At 46.2% G+C, this 17,072-nt stretch overlaps 1 long non-coding RNA gene across 1 annotated transcript; it reads right to left on the reverse strand.

The window, feature by feature from the left end:
* Positions 1 to 6,601: 6,601 nt before the first annotated feature.
* On the reverse strand, positions 6,602 to 16,199 carry LOC113136517 (uncharacterized). Its single transcript, XR_003296271.1, has 3 exons — positions 16,075 to 16,199; positions 11,120 to 11,377; positions 6,602 to 8,152 (listed from the first exon to the last, which is right to left on the reverse strand). It is a non-coding gene; the product is annotated as an uncharacterized LOC113136517 (long non-coding RNA).
* Between the last annotated feature and the right edge of the window lie 873 nt (positions 16,200 to 17,072).

Consider the following 17,072-nt stretch of genomic DNA (forward strand, 5'->3'; position numbering starts at 1 on the left):
AACATTGTCTTAGCATTAGCTAACATTAAGTCTTCGCATTAGCTAACATTAAGTCTTAGCATTTGCTAACATTAAGTCTTCGCATTAGCTAACATTAAGTCTTAGCATTTGCTAACATTAAGTCTTCGCATTAGCTAACATTAAGTCTTAGCATTAGCTAACATTAAGTCTTCGCATTAGCTAACATTAAGTCTTAGCATTAGCTAACATTAAGTCTTCGCATTAGCTAACATTGTCTTAGCATTAGCTAACAGTAAGTCTTCGCATTAGCTAACATTAAGTCTTCGCATTAGCTAACATTGTCTTAGCATTAGCTAACATTAAGTCTTCGCATTAGCTAACATTAAGTCTTAGCATTAGCTAACATTAAGTCTTCGCATTAGCTAACATTAAGTCTTAGCATTAGCTAACAGTAAGTCTTCGCATTAGCTAACATTAAGTCTTCGCATTAGCTAACATTAAGTCTTAGCATTAGCTAATAGTAAGTCTGGGCAGAACAAAACCATCGCTATCAGTTCATATAGAAGCAAACATCTTCCAGCCTCACATTTAACGCAGAAACACATTAATGTTATTCAAGGGAAACCTGACCCCTGTTGTTGTGTTTAGACTCAGACGTCAGTCCATTTAACATCGTCCATTCATGTCTGTGGCAACTTCTGTTTAAGAATTATGTCTAATAAAGAAACCAATTCTGTACACTGTTAGTTTTGGTCATGTCAGGAATCAGCATTTAAACAAATGGGATTTGTTGACATAAAGAAGAATGTGACCAACAGTCTAAAACAGCAGCAGTTTTGGGGCCAAATTGCTGAATTTAAAAATCTATTATTTTCTATTAATTCTATTTCACAGCAGGTTAGGCAGCACAAATGTCTTGTCTCTGACCTTGTGATCACTACAAACCTCCCACTGTCATCTCTCGGAGGTTGTCAGAGACCAAGACACTGCAGCTTCAGCTCCGACATCTTCCCCTCACTGAAACAAGCAGCAGGTCACAGAGCGCGTGCCGACAGGCTGAGGGTCAGGGGTCGGCCTGTGGACATGCTGGGGTTAGTTTGGTGTGTTTAAGGACAACAGAAAGATGCAGGGACACAGATTTCCACCCTGCTGACCCTGCATTGTGCAAAGGTCAGAGGGCGAAGGAAGGGGGTCAATGCTGGTGTGTTTTATGGGGCGAGGGCGGTGGTCTGCCCAACCTCTGACCTCTGCTGAATCAAACAAACATGATCTCTTCAATGGGCCCTAAATCACAAGGGACAACCTGTGGTTTTCCACTTCATTAAACGGATTTGAACTTGTGCTCCCTGGTCCAGATCAGTCAGCAGTAATGTCACAGGCCCCCAGGAAAACCAGGTCTGATGAACAGAGTTAGCACAGGTTATCCGTCCAATCTCACTTTTAGGTCATTACAGTTACTATGCTGAACCTGTAGTTCACATGTACTGACAGGAATGTCCTGGCCTGCTTGTCTCAATCACAGCGATCCAACTGTGAAGCTCCTGAGTCAGCTTGTCTGCATCCAGTCTCCACTGATTCTGGTGTTTAGTGGCTCTAAGACAACTAGACCTTCTGGGTAAAGTCTGGCTGCAACCTGCATAGACTGTGAACCTTTATAGACATTTAGGTTAAATATTCAGCAGCATGTGGCAGATTGTGAAAACCACTTTAATGAATGTGTCAGCAATTTCCCAATAACCCTAACCATAACCACGTTAATGACGCATATCCAGCTGGTTTCCCTTAACCACAGGGTGTTAGTGGCTCACATCTGATGCGAGCCAGGAACTGGCCATTCGTAGTGAAGTGAAACCTGTTGTCATCTAAAAAGGCAGAGCTCTGCTATCAAATTTATCTCTTTAACTCAAACTTTAGACATATTTTGACCTGCAGATGCGTCGGGGCCAACTGATAGGGTGCTGTCGACCATGTTGATTTAATGTAAATGAAATGCAGCCTCCCTACCAAGCTACGGTTTCACACTTGTGTTTCATGTGACGCAGCAGACTGAAGCCATGTTGGGCCTTGGACAGTCGTAGCTTGACATGGTTTTGTCCTTTCTGTACTCCAGATCCAATACCACCGTTTCTGTTTCATTCCGCACCACAATAACACAAACACATTTCAAGGTTGGAGCAGATTACATGTCCTCTGTCCATGCAGAATTATTCTGGCATCCTAATGCAGCCTTTGACACGAGACAGAGAAGCAGAAATAATTGATATAATTGACTTTAAAAATCTCATTAAGATATTGTTCTGCATAATCCTCTCACCAATAGTCACACATTCTGACCTCAGACAGACAATATTCCAAAATCCTAGAACACTGTATTCCTCAAGATTCAATATGTCACATAACCGCAGTAATCGACTGAAAGCATTTATCTCTAATGGAGTTTATCTGTGTGTCTCTGCTACTGAAGCAACCACAGATGTTTTTACATCTAATGTCTTTAAATATTCCTCAGTGACAGTCCAGACTGTCTAAGGTCCCCCTCATTCAGTACAATTTACCAGTACGACAATAATCTGGTGTGATTGTGAACTTGATTGATTGTGAACTTTACGCTGGCAGCAGCCTCCAGTTCTTGTAGAGATAGCTTCCAAAGATGCCACATACTTCAGGCAAAATTATTAAAAAATCAAAAACTTTCTGTCTTCTTAGATAAATCTTTACAATCTCTGCACACCTGGATTGAGCAGTGAGCCCTGCAGATCCTTCGTCACAACAACATATGACACTGAGCTCTAATGCTGGGTAGCCTCACACATCGCTATGACCAGACGAACCTGAAGCCTCCTCGTTACTTTTACCTTTTGTGGCCCAGCTATGGCTGCAGGGAGACAATGGCCTGTTTGTACTTGGACCCAGATTTAATGCTGGGAGTGGTGTGGGGTGCAGTTGTTGTTGCAAATGGAGATATAAGTGCTCAGAGGGCGTGGCACGGCTGTTAAAATACAGACAGTCGCCTTGAACTTGAACCCCCTGAGGTCCCCTTGACCTTCGCTCCTTTCCCGTGCTCCTCTCTGCCCTCGTGGTGGTGGCGGCCTTTGTTGAGCTGTCGGCATTAACTCCTCGCGCCCCCTCTCTCACAGCTTCGTCCTCCTCTTCCAGCATCTTTCCTCTATCTTCCCCCGGGGGCCAGGCCTCCTCTGCTTCAGTCACTTCCCCCAGTGAGGCTGATTTTTGGGGTACACCCATCTGGTCCGTGGCAAACGCCTCAGTGGGGAATTTTGTTTTCCCAGAATGCTAATCTGACCCAGGGAGGTTTGATTCCCACATTCTGGTATGTGGGACATGTTCTTTTGTTTTGGAGGGAGAACGCTCCTGGATTCCTGTGCTCCCATGACAAGTAAAAGTCTGGGCCACCTCTGCAGCTCAGGACTTACGTTTTCTCTGACTTCACTTTGCTGAACCCTCCTTGACCTTTCACCCAACTGCATCACTAAATGTGTTCTGGACTGTGGCATAAAAGACATAAAAGCAAAGCTGGAGACTTTTCCTCCCAGCCTTTTACTTTCCCAGGAGCTTTGCCCTGATTGTGTCTTGCACCATTAGCATTGTTTTTATTTTTGTCATTTTTGAGAGATTCATGGCCAAAATTAGCACCTGTCACTGATCAAACGGTGACGCGACTTCGGAGGAGATGCCTTACATTTTGGAATTTGTCAAAACACCACCACGGTGTGAACAGCCTGGATGCTTGCTGGGCAGAGGAGGAAGGAGGAGAAGGGCCAAGTGATTTAATCTGCTAATTTTTCTCAGGTCTTTTGGCTGCTGACAGGCAAGTGTAATGGTCCTTCAAGTAATGGAATCAGCCACTCAAGCAACACATGCGCACACATACGTACACACTCGCTTACACACATTCATCTACTGAAAGCACGCCCGTTTTGCATATGAATGACATCACCCTAAAGTTTGCTGGGGAGCTTTTTGACGGTTGGGGAGGACGGAGGGGGACGTGGAGGAGACAGAGCTGTGAAAGAGAAAACATTAGTCAAATCACTTCCCGCTTCAGTCACTCGCTCAGGCCAAACTACTTGACATTCCACAACAGGCTCTCTCGCCTTCGAGAAAAGCGGCCTTAGTGATCCGGACGTCGAACTCGTCAGGCCTGAGCTGCAGGTTTTGCTAAACTCTCCTGCTCGAGTATTTCTCCCTCATTATATAAATACAGAACTGCAAGAAATGACTTGTGAGCAGATTTAAAGGTTGTGGTATAGTTGGCGCTACATGCTGCAAACGACATCACTGGAATTTGAGTCTCACTTTGGCCCTCGTACTCTGCAAAAGACTAAGTCTATGTATATTCTGTTAAACACTAAAGTGTCATTATCTAAATACTTCTATACTTGCAGCTGTTTTCATTAAACACTGGTTTATTTTGTACTAACAGACAGAACATGGCTGCCTGGTATGATGCATTCACAAATGCTATGTAATTGTTTTGGCTAATTTCAAATGTTAAAAGAATATTCCCAAGCTGTAGAGTAACACCTGAATGCACCACACTGCTTTTCATTGCCACATGATGACAACACAGTGTTAGCATCGATGCAACAGCCTCCTGCAAACACTGTCAGGGCTGAGTGAAACAGTCATGACTGTCAATATTGGGGTCAAACAATCCAAACCCATCTCACCCTTTTCACTGGTGCTTTTTAAATGCTTCCCCTTCACTGAGGACAGGCCTCGTCATTTGCCGCTGATATTTATTGTAATTGTACTTTTGAAATCATCTGAAGCCATTTTTTTTGTGCTCACTGAACAAAGGTGGACACAGTTGGATGAGCGCCACCTTTTTTTTGGCAGCAACTATGGATCCAAAAACCCACATCCTCTGTCCCAGCGGTTGCAGTTGCGGTTCCCTCCAAATTGCACAGAATAGCCTCCTAGGGCCACATTCCTGAATACCAATGCCGACTCTGAGGAACCCGTGAAAGGAGCGGCACCCGAGATCTCAGACCTTGGACAAGCATCAAAACCCGCCATTTCCCACTTTGGACCACCCTGCCATGGACCCTTTTGTACTTGTCTGTCAAATGTGGCTAGAAATGCAGCCTGTCTGTTTTTTAATGATCCAATCTGATCCACGGTGGCGTTAACGTCACCGTGGCTCCATCTTGGAGTCTTATTCCTTCAGCTTGGATGAAGAGAGCAGCCATTTTGTGCTTTATGTCAAAAGGAAGCCACGCCCTAGGAGTAGCTCGCTCCACACAACGCTTTGTCATCTTCTGTCACACCTCAACCACAAGGCTGAAGGTTTTAGTTTTTCTCAGGAACGTGACAAACGTTTGAACGGGGGCGGCTATAACTTCAGTCAACATGGCTGCAAATGACAGTCTGGTTGTTCGCCATCACTCCGGCCTGCTCTAGTGTGCTTAACGCTGACACTCAGTTCATTAAGGCCCATCGTACTTGGCCAGTGCAACTTGCCTCTTGGCAGAGTGACAAACACTGTGAATCAGATTATGAAGCCATAACGCCGCCAAGAAACACTGAGGCCGAGCGGCGCCGTCACTGAGGGCCACCGCTCGCTCGCTGGATGTTAACGCCTGGGACATAATGTAATTGCAGGCTGCCCTGGTTAATAAGGGCACTTTAATATTTGCATGGAGCTGCTGTTTATGTGTACTACAGCTCATTTGAACGCGTACTGCAACTGTAAACAAGAGCACAGTGGCTTGTAAAGCCTCCGCTGCTCACACTGAGGATGCAGACACCCAAGGGGCTGTGTTGGAGCTGCATTAAAAACCTTTCATTGAATTACATGAGACTCCATAAATAAAAAGGGAATGAATGAAAGGAGCAGTGTGATCGGCCTGTACTGTAAGGGGTTACTTTTCACTTGTTTTACAGTGGGATTACTCTCTTTTACATGACAATGCTAATGAATTGTGAGGGGCCCATATGTCGGTGTTTTGGCACGTTTGCCATATGTGGTGTCAGACAGCAAATCGCACTGGGGAGGCAACGCTGCTGGACAGAGATCAGCACAATCAGCATGAGAGTGCTACTGTGCTGTTTCTCCATCTTTGGGTTTAAGGTTTAAGGACGTGGGCAGATGCATCCTGGGGTATCGCTTTGTATGCAACTATAAGTTCAGGATCGTCGCTGGTTACTACACTGATTCATTTACAACAGAACAGCACAGAGCTCCACTGTCTCTCACATGTAGCTTGATGCCAAACACTACTACTAAACCCAGATCTCTGGTGGTGTTTTGAAAAGTGTCTGATGTCGGGGGAATTGTGATAATCTTTTCATTTGGCTGAAACACTACGGTGGAGCTGAAAGGCAGTTGATTTCTCTGCAGAGCCGACTGGCAGAAAAAAAGCAAAACGTTTAAGGGAAGATGCCGGCCAATGGATAAATTTAGATTTTTGTTAATCTACCTCCTGTCTCCCTGGATAGATGGATATTTATGTATTTCACTGAGCAGCATCGCTGCTGATTGATGACCAAGCTCAGTGATTTGCTCAAGGACACTCCAGAAGCACACGTGGCCGCTCACTGTACAACCTTTCCATGCATCATTACAGATGATCCTGTCGTCTAATGACGTGCAGATGGGACAAACACACACAGCAGCCAGTTTTCCATTGTTTTCAGTGTAAACCTTTATTACTATTCTGACAGTTTTCCATAGAAAGGCACATGTGGTGAACACTCATTCACAGAGATTAGGTTGCATAACACAAACACTGCAGCTTATATAAAACAAAAAGTGCTGGCATATAGAGCATTGCTTAATAGATATGTTTGATCTGCATTAAGAAAAAAGAAATTTAGTGCAACCCATTTACTCATTTTAGACCACAATTCATGATTTTCATGCCTCTGGACTGATATCAAAAGAGTGACTTTTTTGCCAGAGATTAAAAACATAATTTCAAGCTTATCCAGGCAGATAAGTAATTGTCTTGAGCACTGGGATGTGCATGATTATCAAAAGAATACATTTTCTAAATTAAGCCAAGATAGTCTCCCTTGAATCAATTGCAAAGACTGTTCAAAGTAATATTTAAAAGATTTGCATAGATTATCAATTGTAATAAAAAACTTGCCACTTCCCGAAAATTAATATAGAGTGAATTAGGCTGCGATAGCACTTGCTTTATTGCATTTGTGTGTGTGTGTTCATGTGTGTGTATGTGTATGTGTTAATGTCAAGGACAGGAAATTAAGGCGTTTGTGAAGCCAATGTATTTGTCATGTCTCACCCAAAGATGCATCATTACAGCGAAGCAGGTGACTGCATTGAGCTGAACTGCTGTGTTTCAAAGCCTGCTGGGAAGGTTTTAATAGTGTGGCGTGTTCTGTATACACGCAGCCAGCAGCTACTTCCTGCTGATCAAACACACTTCTACCATCAGGAATATTAAACGTGTGGGTCCACATTTACTCAGACTGAGGCTCATGGCTGCACAGTCAAATCAAAGCCTGTTATGCTGCAAATATGAGATTCAGTACATTCACTGATGAAGCTGAGCTGTGCTGTGCCATCTGTCACACACTGTCCTTTCTCCATCATGACATTAACAACAGGGACGTTTGCTCCTCGTCTGAAAGAATCAAACCAAATCAAAAAGGGGCGCCACCCATCTAAAATTCAAGACGACAAAAAGAAGATAAACAAGTTGCATAGAATATAAAGACGACAGCTCACTCCTTCGCCACTGTGTCAGCTGACACATGGAGCTGTCCAATCGCAGTGCAGTATTATTCGCTGCTGCCGTGGGTCTCACATTCACACGTCTCCAAGTCTGAGCAACTACAACAAAACAGAAAGGGCTGCAGCTCCTCTCATCCCATATGGCCTGCAGAGAGCTGGGTCTGTGTTAGCTGAGCATTACAATAATATTATAATTCACCTGCTTAATGGAAGATAATATAACAACAATAATCCAAACAATCAAAACATCTGCTATGGGCTGGAGTTCTTAGTTCCTGCAGTCGCTGTCCAACATGATGTTTGCTACAACACTAAAAGATGCTCACAACAGAGTGTCGGGTCAAACATCATCGCAGAGGTGCCAACAGGACATCAACGTTCCCACGTCACTGCAGGAACCGACCCATTTAGTCTGTACTGAAGGAGGAGTCCTCATGCTCTGTCCATTGCAGATTCCCTGCACACTCACACCTACAGACAGAAAGATATGTTTAATACACAGCTGCGATTCCTCAGAGCCAAAATACACAGTGAGGTCAATCATGTCAATGTCGAAATAAATTTTTGACACAGGTGTATCTGAAGAAGGCTTGTTCCCAACATGAAAAGTAATTTCCTGGGGCTGCATGTTCAAGCTGAAGGGCCTTACCAGGAGCCTGGTACGCTATGAGCTGCTAATGCAAAGAGGAAGCATGTGACACACCCTAAGCTAGGCTGAGATGGACTTCAGAAGGCTAACAACCCCTTTCTTACATTTTCAAGCAGCTCAGACAAGCAACTTAAAATATTACAGCAGGTCACTGAGTGCACGGTGAACCGAAAATGCAGCCGCAGAAATCAACAACCGCTGTGCTAATGCCTGAGGTATGAGCGCCCAAACGCTGGCCCTGGCATTTAGCATCATGCTGCTGTTCAGAGTGGGTGCACCAGGCCCATGAGGACGAGGGAGGGAGCGAGAGGTTAGTGGCATGAAAGGCAGTTTCGGGTATTGGTGTCGCTTTGAGTTATTGGCATCATGGTCTTGTTTTGTTGAGAGGGCTACACTGAATAAGCTTGTTAATGGTAAATTTACAGCCCCAGCATGTGGCCTAATAAAACCAGGGGAGAGAGAGGATGATGAGAATGATTGCGACTTTGCGTGTGTGTGTGTGTGTGTGTGTGTGTGTGTGTGTGAGATGAGGATGAGGAGGGGGTGTACTTAGAGAAAGGCAGAGAGAAAAGTGGAAGGTGCTGGTAATTAAGAGTCTAAAAGAGTGTGAGAGGCGCACACTGCTCAAAGCAAACTTTGAGCCTGGATTCCCCAGTTTTTATTTATGTTCCCGGACTCCGACCCCCCGTCCCTCTTCAGTCTCTCTCTCACTCTGCTGAATGAATAGCTATCACAGTGCTGCGGTGTCCCAGCTAGCAGCTCCCCCTCCATCATCCATCCTTTTCTCAGCACTCCCCCCTCCAGCCACTTGTGAATAGGGAGCCGAACTGAGCAAACAGTCAGGCTGTCAGCTCAATAGGAGGTCTGGCCATGAACTTGAAGTCCTTCCCAGGCCCCCAGCCTCACATTAGGATGGGAGGGGTGGTGGTGGATGGGGAAACAAGAGGCAGTAGGGGATGTTGGTGATAGGGGGTTTGCTGCCTGGCTTCTGGGGGGCCCCTACGTGCCAGTGTTGGGAGGGACCCCTGCCGCAGAGGTTCCCAAGGCTGGTGCTTCTGCTGGAGCAATGGGGGCAGGGTGCCCCAGCTGCTTACTAACCCTCCCCTCCCTCTGCAGCTCAGTCTGGGCAGGAGGGAGGCTGACGGTGGGGTTTGTGTAGACGGGACAGTGTCTGCCTCCCTGCCAAAGCTCCTCTAGACTCTCACACACACGAATACACAGATGCAGACTCAAGCTGCCCGCCGTGCCCACCCCCTCACCCCGACGAGCTCCCAGCCCTCCCAGGCTTCTCATCATCTCATTAGCCCACACCAGCCACTCCACTGTCGACTGTTTGCATTGTTTTGGGCTCTGCATAATTTACACAGTAAATTGAGAATGGTGCTGGCACTCTTTGCTCAATCTACCACCTGTTTATGGAGGTCTGGCCTTGATTAGTGCGCTTTGAGTTTGACACAATTATGGCAGGGAAGCCAAGGAACTCCCGCACTTTTCAAGACTGAAATGTGCAAAGCTGAAATGCAGAAAACTTGCTACTGACCCAGTGTAAGACCTGAATTCACTTAAGGTTCAGTCTGTGTTAATGTCAGAAATCGGTGTTGAAATTTAACGAGAAAGGTTTGGATGAAATTCTAAACTTTTCAAACTTCAACTCAGGCTTTATATTATAAACTGGGAAATCAGCTTGAACAGCCAATGACAAAATGCTTTCCTGTGTTCGACTGTCATCAGCAGTCCCCTCTGGACCCAATGGGCAGTATCAGCAGTCCCTCTGGTAGCGCTACAGGCTGGCACCCTACTGTAAGTTAGCATGAGGCACAAACAAAGGGAGGGCCCTCTGTTGTCAGGACAATGGTGGACATTGTTTACCGGTTGCCTTACTTCATCAAGCCCAGCCAACACTAATTGGCATTTGGTTTAAGCGGTTTTCAAAGTTTTGAGCTCCCTGGTTGGAATAAAGCTCGCTCAGGGAGAACAATACTCGACTTGTGTGAGCACGAACCACCCTCCAACACAAAGAGGCTTTCCAGTCCTGAGATGCTGCCTGTCGAGGTCCCACGTTCTCACTCCTTCACCATCTCCTTTCACTCTCTCAGCTGCTCTCCTTTGGGCTTGTAACCGTAGATGCTGCAGGGGCCTGGACTGTGAGGCGAGAATGCGACCAGTGGTTCGTGGGTTTCATCGGTTTCTACTCGACCTTGACATTTATTTGGAACTCAGTGAGGGAGTGGAAGCAAAACACGAGACGAGATTTTTAAAAGTAATAATTCTGTTAGAGCAGAACACGATACTGAATTAAAAGACTCTATCACACTGTTTTGTCTTCAAACGACTGTGCACGAATCCTGCAGTGCTGAATTATTTGGAGTCAGGAATAGTGCTTGTGTGCTGCCCAGAAGGCACAACTCGTATCTCCAAAATGGCAGCTGCCGCCATGTCGGGGCACGCCTATGAAGATGGCATGAGAATTCCCAAACGGGAAAGAAAACATGGCGCTTCCGAGGACAGATGCCCACTGAAAGCCTCCTGAGAGAGGCATCGAGAGCAGAGTGATTTACTGTGAACACACATGGAAAACAGGCTCCGCCCACATCAGCTCACCCTCCCTTTTATCCATCAGCGCATCTTGTGAATCAAGCAATTAACCAACATATCCGAGGTGATTAAAGCGGAGGCTGCTGGAGAAAGGGAGCAGGGGCACAGGGAGGTGGAAAATGAGAGGATGGAGGGTCGAGGCGGCGCCAGCGGAGAGATGCAGTATGGCGGGCACAGTGGTTTTAGTGTGTTACCTGCACTGACTGGTCTTCCCACTTCCATTTCATGCCAGTGTTGCTCTAAGATGGTGGAGCGGGCTGCGTCTCGCTGTACAGGAAAAAGGGGCAGTCTGCTGAGGATGGAACGAAGGAAGAAGGGAGGAGGAGGTGGGAAGAGGCAATGCGGAGGAGAGCGAGGAGAAAGGGAGGGCAGAATGAACAGCAACCCCTCCTCCTCCTCTGTTTTTCAGTCTCCTTTTGCCAGCTTTCCTTCAGTGGTGTCGTGGTGATAGCCTGCACAGAAAACGGGAAAATCAGAGGGTTAGGGGGAAATTTTTAACAACTTGGTTTATCCATCAAAACACTCATGTACAGTTCGCAGAAGCATAGTGACGCAAACCGTGGACACACATGAATGCATACATGCACACATACACAAACACCTTTTCATGTCTGTTCTCATGGTACAGTCTGCCCCTGAGCATGCAAATGACTTTCATTATGCAAATGCATGCAAATCAGATCCAACCATCTGAGAATCAAGGGTGGGAAAGAAAAAAATCTAGACACAGAGATTGAATGAAAGAGAAAAGGGGACAAGGGAAAAAGCCTTTTGAGTGGCAGGAGGCGGTAAGTTAGGTAAATGCTGTGGAAAACAACAGTAGCACAATGAGACAAACACGATTACCTTCTTACCTTCGTTTACTGTCCCTACGACTTAATTTTTTAATTTCATTTGTCACTGGACCATGTTTTCTGATTGTTTTTTGATGTCTCCAAAGGCTTTTCCAGTGTAAACAGCATAAGGACACCGATGATGCTCTATGTTCCTGTCACCACCTGACAGCTGCAATTAAGTGAAATAATTCTGCCTTTTTTCAGCACTGCTAGAATTGCAAACAGCTGATCAGCATCATTGTAACTCACCAGTTTAGCCAAAGTGGATTTGACAGAGCCCAGTAAACCAGGCCATAGTGTTATTGTACATTTCTTTGAGCCCTACCAGCTGACTCAAAGCATGTGCTCTCACTTTAAACCGTCTCTGACTGCAGCTATTCACATGCTCTGTATTTGTATGTGCGCCATGCAAAATTATTAGCAGGACTTGTTTAAAGCAAGGGGCTACATGCTAGTAGCACTAACGCAGGCTCCCTGTGCACATCAGATGAGAGGAATTATTTCTAAAAGACATCAGTACCTTTACCATAATCCCTCCCTTAACTACACATACCTGCCCACGCAAACCTGTGAATCTCAAACCAAAGTACCACAGTGGAGCCTGCCTGCTCAATTCAATAGTCACTAGCAGGTGGAGCCGCAGAGCTCCTGAACCATTCTATTCAAAGAAATCAACAAAGACTAAATGGTGAAGGGAGCACACTTTCTGATTCTGCTAATATGTCCAGCAGAAAGGACCCTCCAGTAGAAAGCGCAGGGGGACCAGCTTTTGTCTCTGGGTGGTAGGATGGGATGGCTACATCGGAGACTGGAATAAGGTGGTAAAACTGGGGTGACTTGGAGTGTGAGAGAGTTGGGGCGGGTAATCAGGGAGAGGAAGGACGACAGGGGTGGGGTATTGCTGAATGGTGGCAAACCTCTCCTAATTGGCACTTGACATTTTTTGCCATTGGCACTGGAGTGGGCCCGCTTTCAAGCCCTCTCTGGGTCCTTGTTGGAAAAGTGCCTTATGCAAATATGGCGAATGGTCTCTATTGTGAAGCGTCTGATATTAACAGCTCACACAACAATGAAATTGTGTGCTTACTCTGGATCCGTAGGTGTGTGAGAGAGAGCTAGACAATGGCAGCGGGAGCAGCTTCAGTCTGAACAGACCCTCCATCGGATGCTTTGCCAAGTCATTTCAACAGAATGGGCTTTTTTGAGGACCAAAGCTCTCAGTAAAAGCTTCATTAACGACTGAAACAAATAAATACATGCACTGTTTTCCTCTCTCTCTCTCTCTCTCAGAGAGTCTCTGTTTGTACTGTTGCTGAAAGACTGGGTTTATTGTGGTTAAAAATACTGAAGGTATGGCTCGAAAAGGCTTCACTCACTTTCTTTGAAAGATATTTCCACCTCTAAAACATCACTGTCTCAGTTCTGAATGTGAAAACGTATTCATGATACCGTGCTGTGCCACACTCCCTCTGATATTTCTCTCTTCCTCTGTGTGCCTGCATTGTTTACCCTCAACTCGCTCCCTTGGGTGAGCACAGCTCAAGATCTAAAGATATCTGCAGAATCCCTTTGGAGAAAACTTAGCGAATCACTGGAGAAATGTGATTTTTCAAAAGTAGTGAACTGGTAAGAGGCCAGTGCTGGACAGATCGACCAAACACTCTCAGTCAGCATGGTCTGCAGCTTTCTTTTCACCTGAGACCGCACAGCAAACTTCATCTTTATGTTCCCCACACCTCAAAACTAGCAGGGAGGCAACAGAACGATGGGTCAGACAACAGCAGCCACCCCCCGTGTGGTCTGAGCACAGTCAAAGTACACCTGTTACTGCTAAGTTGTCAGACCTAATCTCCTTTGTCTGGGGAGGCCCATTGACTTTTGCAACTGCCTAAGATACATTCATTTCTCTGTGGGTATGTAAGGGAGGGGGGAAGGCCAGTGTGTAAAATAACAGGGTCTGGCCTTCAGCTCCAGCCCGACAGTGAAGCCATTTTCCAAACCCTGTTGGTGTGTTCCATCAAGAGAAAGAGAGGCAATGAAAGGGGGCCAGGAATCACTGGGTCTTATTGAGAAAACTGTCTGGCTGCTCCGACCCGGCAGGACTGAAAGGGAGGCAAAGGGGCACATTGTCCCTCGGTGACAAGTGCACTAGCTCTATTGACTGTAAAGTCTACTGGGGGGGGGGCAAGTAGGACTCAACCACAATGGCAGTTTTTCTATTTGACACTTGGAGTCTAAATCTGCTTTCCTAGTGCATGAAAGCTAAGACAAACCCACCACCCTCCAGCTCCTTTTCCCTCCCCCTGCCCTCCCTCCTTTCTGTTTCAGATGCTGCCGTGGGACAGAGACAGGGAGCAAAGGCCCTAAGGTGTTTTTTAGGAATCGTTTCCAGGCATTTGTCAGGCAGGCGGAAGCTGAGGTGGCCTCTACTCCGGGCTCTCCAGTGTGCAGTGATATGACTGTGCCACACACAGAGCCAGCACAAAGCATTGCACCATAGCAGGATCTCCCAAGGTGCTCCTTAGGGTGCAAAGACTTCATTTCCCACTTAGCCCCCACATGTAAAAAGGACAGTACAGAAAACAGCCTACGTTGTGCGACATCTTATGGATGGAACATGTTCAGTTCATACATGCACAGATATACAAGTGCCTGGACATTAGTCAGTCACTAACCTGTAATTTACAATAACACAGTCCTGCTCATAAGTCTACACTGTACTTAAAACACATTGGCAGTGGTGGAAGCAGCACAACAGGGGGGGAACCAGGAACTATTTATTGATTTATTGATTTATTTATCTTTTGCCATCCAAGACGTTGACACCTCCGGCTTCAGTTCCTGTTCCTCTGTCTTGATAGTTGAGCCCAGAGCTCAAGTGTCACACTCAGCACCTGCAATGCAGCAGGCCGGTGCAATTGCAGAGCTCGAAGAAATTGACATTGCAAACTTTTAGGACTTTTGCCCTGCACGACTGTTTGGATTGGTACCATGTCAAGCTGCTCCAAACATGGGGCTGATGTAGCGGAGCCATGTTGAGACAGCAAACCACCACGTGAATAGGTATTACATTTGGATTCAGTGCTAGCATGGTAGCTTCAAAGCCTTGAGACTTTGTGAACAATCCTTAGAGGCCTCGCTCAGCGGGAGCGACCCTCAGCTTTGATGGGCAGAAAAGAAATCACACCTTCAATCAGCCATCAGAGGACTTGAGGCTGAAGATCTGATTGACCAATTACTCCTCACCATGAGACGGGGCAAAGAACCTAAAGGCTGAGATTGTTCTCCTTCTCTCCCTCGTGGATCTTGTCACTGGGGGTACTTTCTGCTTGATTGCCCCTGGACCACTCCCCCCTCCGAGCCTTACACACAGACTCAGCACCGATCAGCCAGATCCCATCAGGCCTTTTCACAGGGGAGCACCTCATGCAATGGAGGCTTTACCCTGGCCCATTCACAACCAAGCCAACTGTCACGTCAAATCAAACAACGGCCAGGACCCCAAATCAAACATCTTTTCATGCAGAAGAGAAAAAGGAGTAGGTGGGAAGGAGGAAAAAATCAACAATGGCTAACTTAACAAACCTGGCCTCAAACAAATTCTTGTCTGTTCGCTTAGGTGCTGGCAAGGCACTGGTGCCTGGATTAACTCGGATGGAGCATTCTTAACTCGTACAATCTCATCCAAGTCATTTGTATAATTCATAACACTGTGTGCAACTCCTACAGAATGAAAGGCCCACGTTCTTTTCATAGTACATGTTCCCTTGACCTGCGACAGACTGGTGACCTGTCCAGGGTGTACCCCTGCCTTCCACCCGAGAGAGAGCTGGGATAGGCTCCAGCAGATCCCCGTGACCCTGAGCCAGGAAAAGCGGGTATAGAAGATGGATGGATGGATGGATGTTCCCTTGACACCAAAGATGCAAGTAGCAAAGCAGAAATGTAAAAGAACAATGACCAAACTCAGTAGTAAGTCAAAGTCCGCTGAATCTGGTGAGCCAGCGTGGGTATTTTTCCACAACCTCACCAGTCCCAGCCATGTGAGGCTAAGAGCCTGCAGGCAGCCTCACACACAGAGATCATGGGGATTATTAGATTAAAAGTGGTCCTGTTGCACCAACCGAGCTGCTATGGAAAACTGCAACTGACGAGGAGCTGTATGAAGTACACGTACATTTATTCTTACATACTCACAACGACTATACAGAGGCCCTCCCACTGAGGTCTTGTGTATCTAAAGGCCTGTGGCTCTTGGATCTGCTCACACACATTCACACCTACAGTGAACACACCAATCTCATGCACCCTACCTTCTGCTGCATCCCGTGTCCATGTCTTTTCAAACATCTTCCATTTTCTTCTCGTCTTCTTGTAGCTGAGTTCTGTTTGGAAGGAGCCACATTTGGGGTCTTGATGCCTTTTCAGGAGTGTAATGGGATTCTTGTTACTTTCGGTTATCTAGCTTTATGAAGAATGTACATCACTCATACAGCTAGATAACCAAAGATAACAACCAACCCCTAAGGCTACCCATCCTTTCAAGCTGCAAGTGAAGCGACATGGGCCAAGTGCCGACCTATCAGCAGAGGAGAAAGTCTTTAGTACCAACTTAACTGACTCCATCTCTGTGATTTTACATGATTTACAGAACAATTTGGGGAATTGGTCAAAATTATTTTCGGTCTGTATGAAAAAAAAGAGGAGCAGCTAATGTCTACTCTGAACAAAGATGTTACTCTTGTGGTTCGGGGCCCTTTTTCCTCACTCTGTTTACAAAGGCCCTTAAATTTCCTTCATTTTGTGATGCAGTGGGCCCTCACTGTCTCAAACCAACCCAGCAATAGAAAACCTCCTTTTATGCAAACAAAGCTTTGATTGGTCTGTGAGTAATGCCTCTATATCACAAGCTCCAAAGTCAAACAACCAGTGAGAGGCACCAACAACAATCTGCAGAGGTTGTTGAACCAGATCAAACTGGATCTGGTGCCAACCTCCCCTTCTCCAGACCGGCGCCCATCGCTGTGACGCACCCACCTCACCCGCTGTCTGGCTCCATAGGAGTGTGATGGCTTCAAACACTGCCCCCCCCCCCCACCATGGCCCAACTGCATTTTCAAATTAAAAGAAGAATTAAAAGTAGCTGGTTTGTCTTCATTTACATTATCGGATGCCAAAGCAACACACGCGGTCAAAGCGAACATAGATGGCTTCCAGATGTCTTCGCACGAAAGGAGAACGTTGCCTTACATGCCAGTAGCAGCCGCACGTTTGAATCCTCAGGCTTCTCAAAGCACTCGGCTTCAAACCT

Source organism: Mastacembelus armatus, chromosome 16 (genome assembly GCF_900324485.2).
Source record: "Mastacembelus armatus chromosome 16, fMasArm1.2, whole genome shotgun sequence".
Taxonomy (NCBI): Eukaryota; Metazoa; Chordata; class Actinopteri; order Synbranchiformes; family Mastacembelidae; genus Mastacembelus; species Mastacembelus armatus.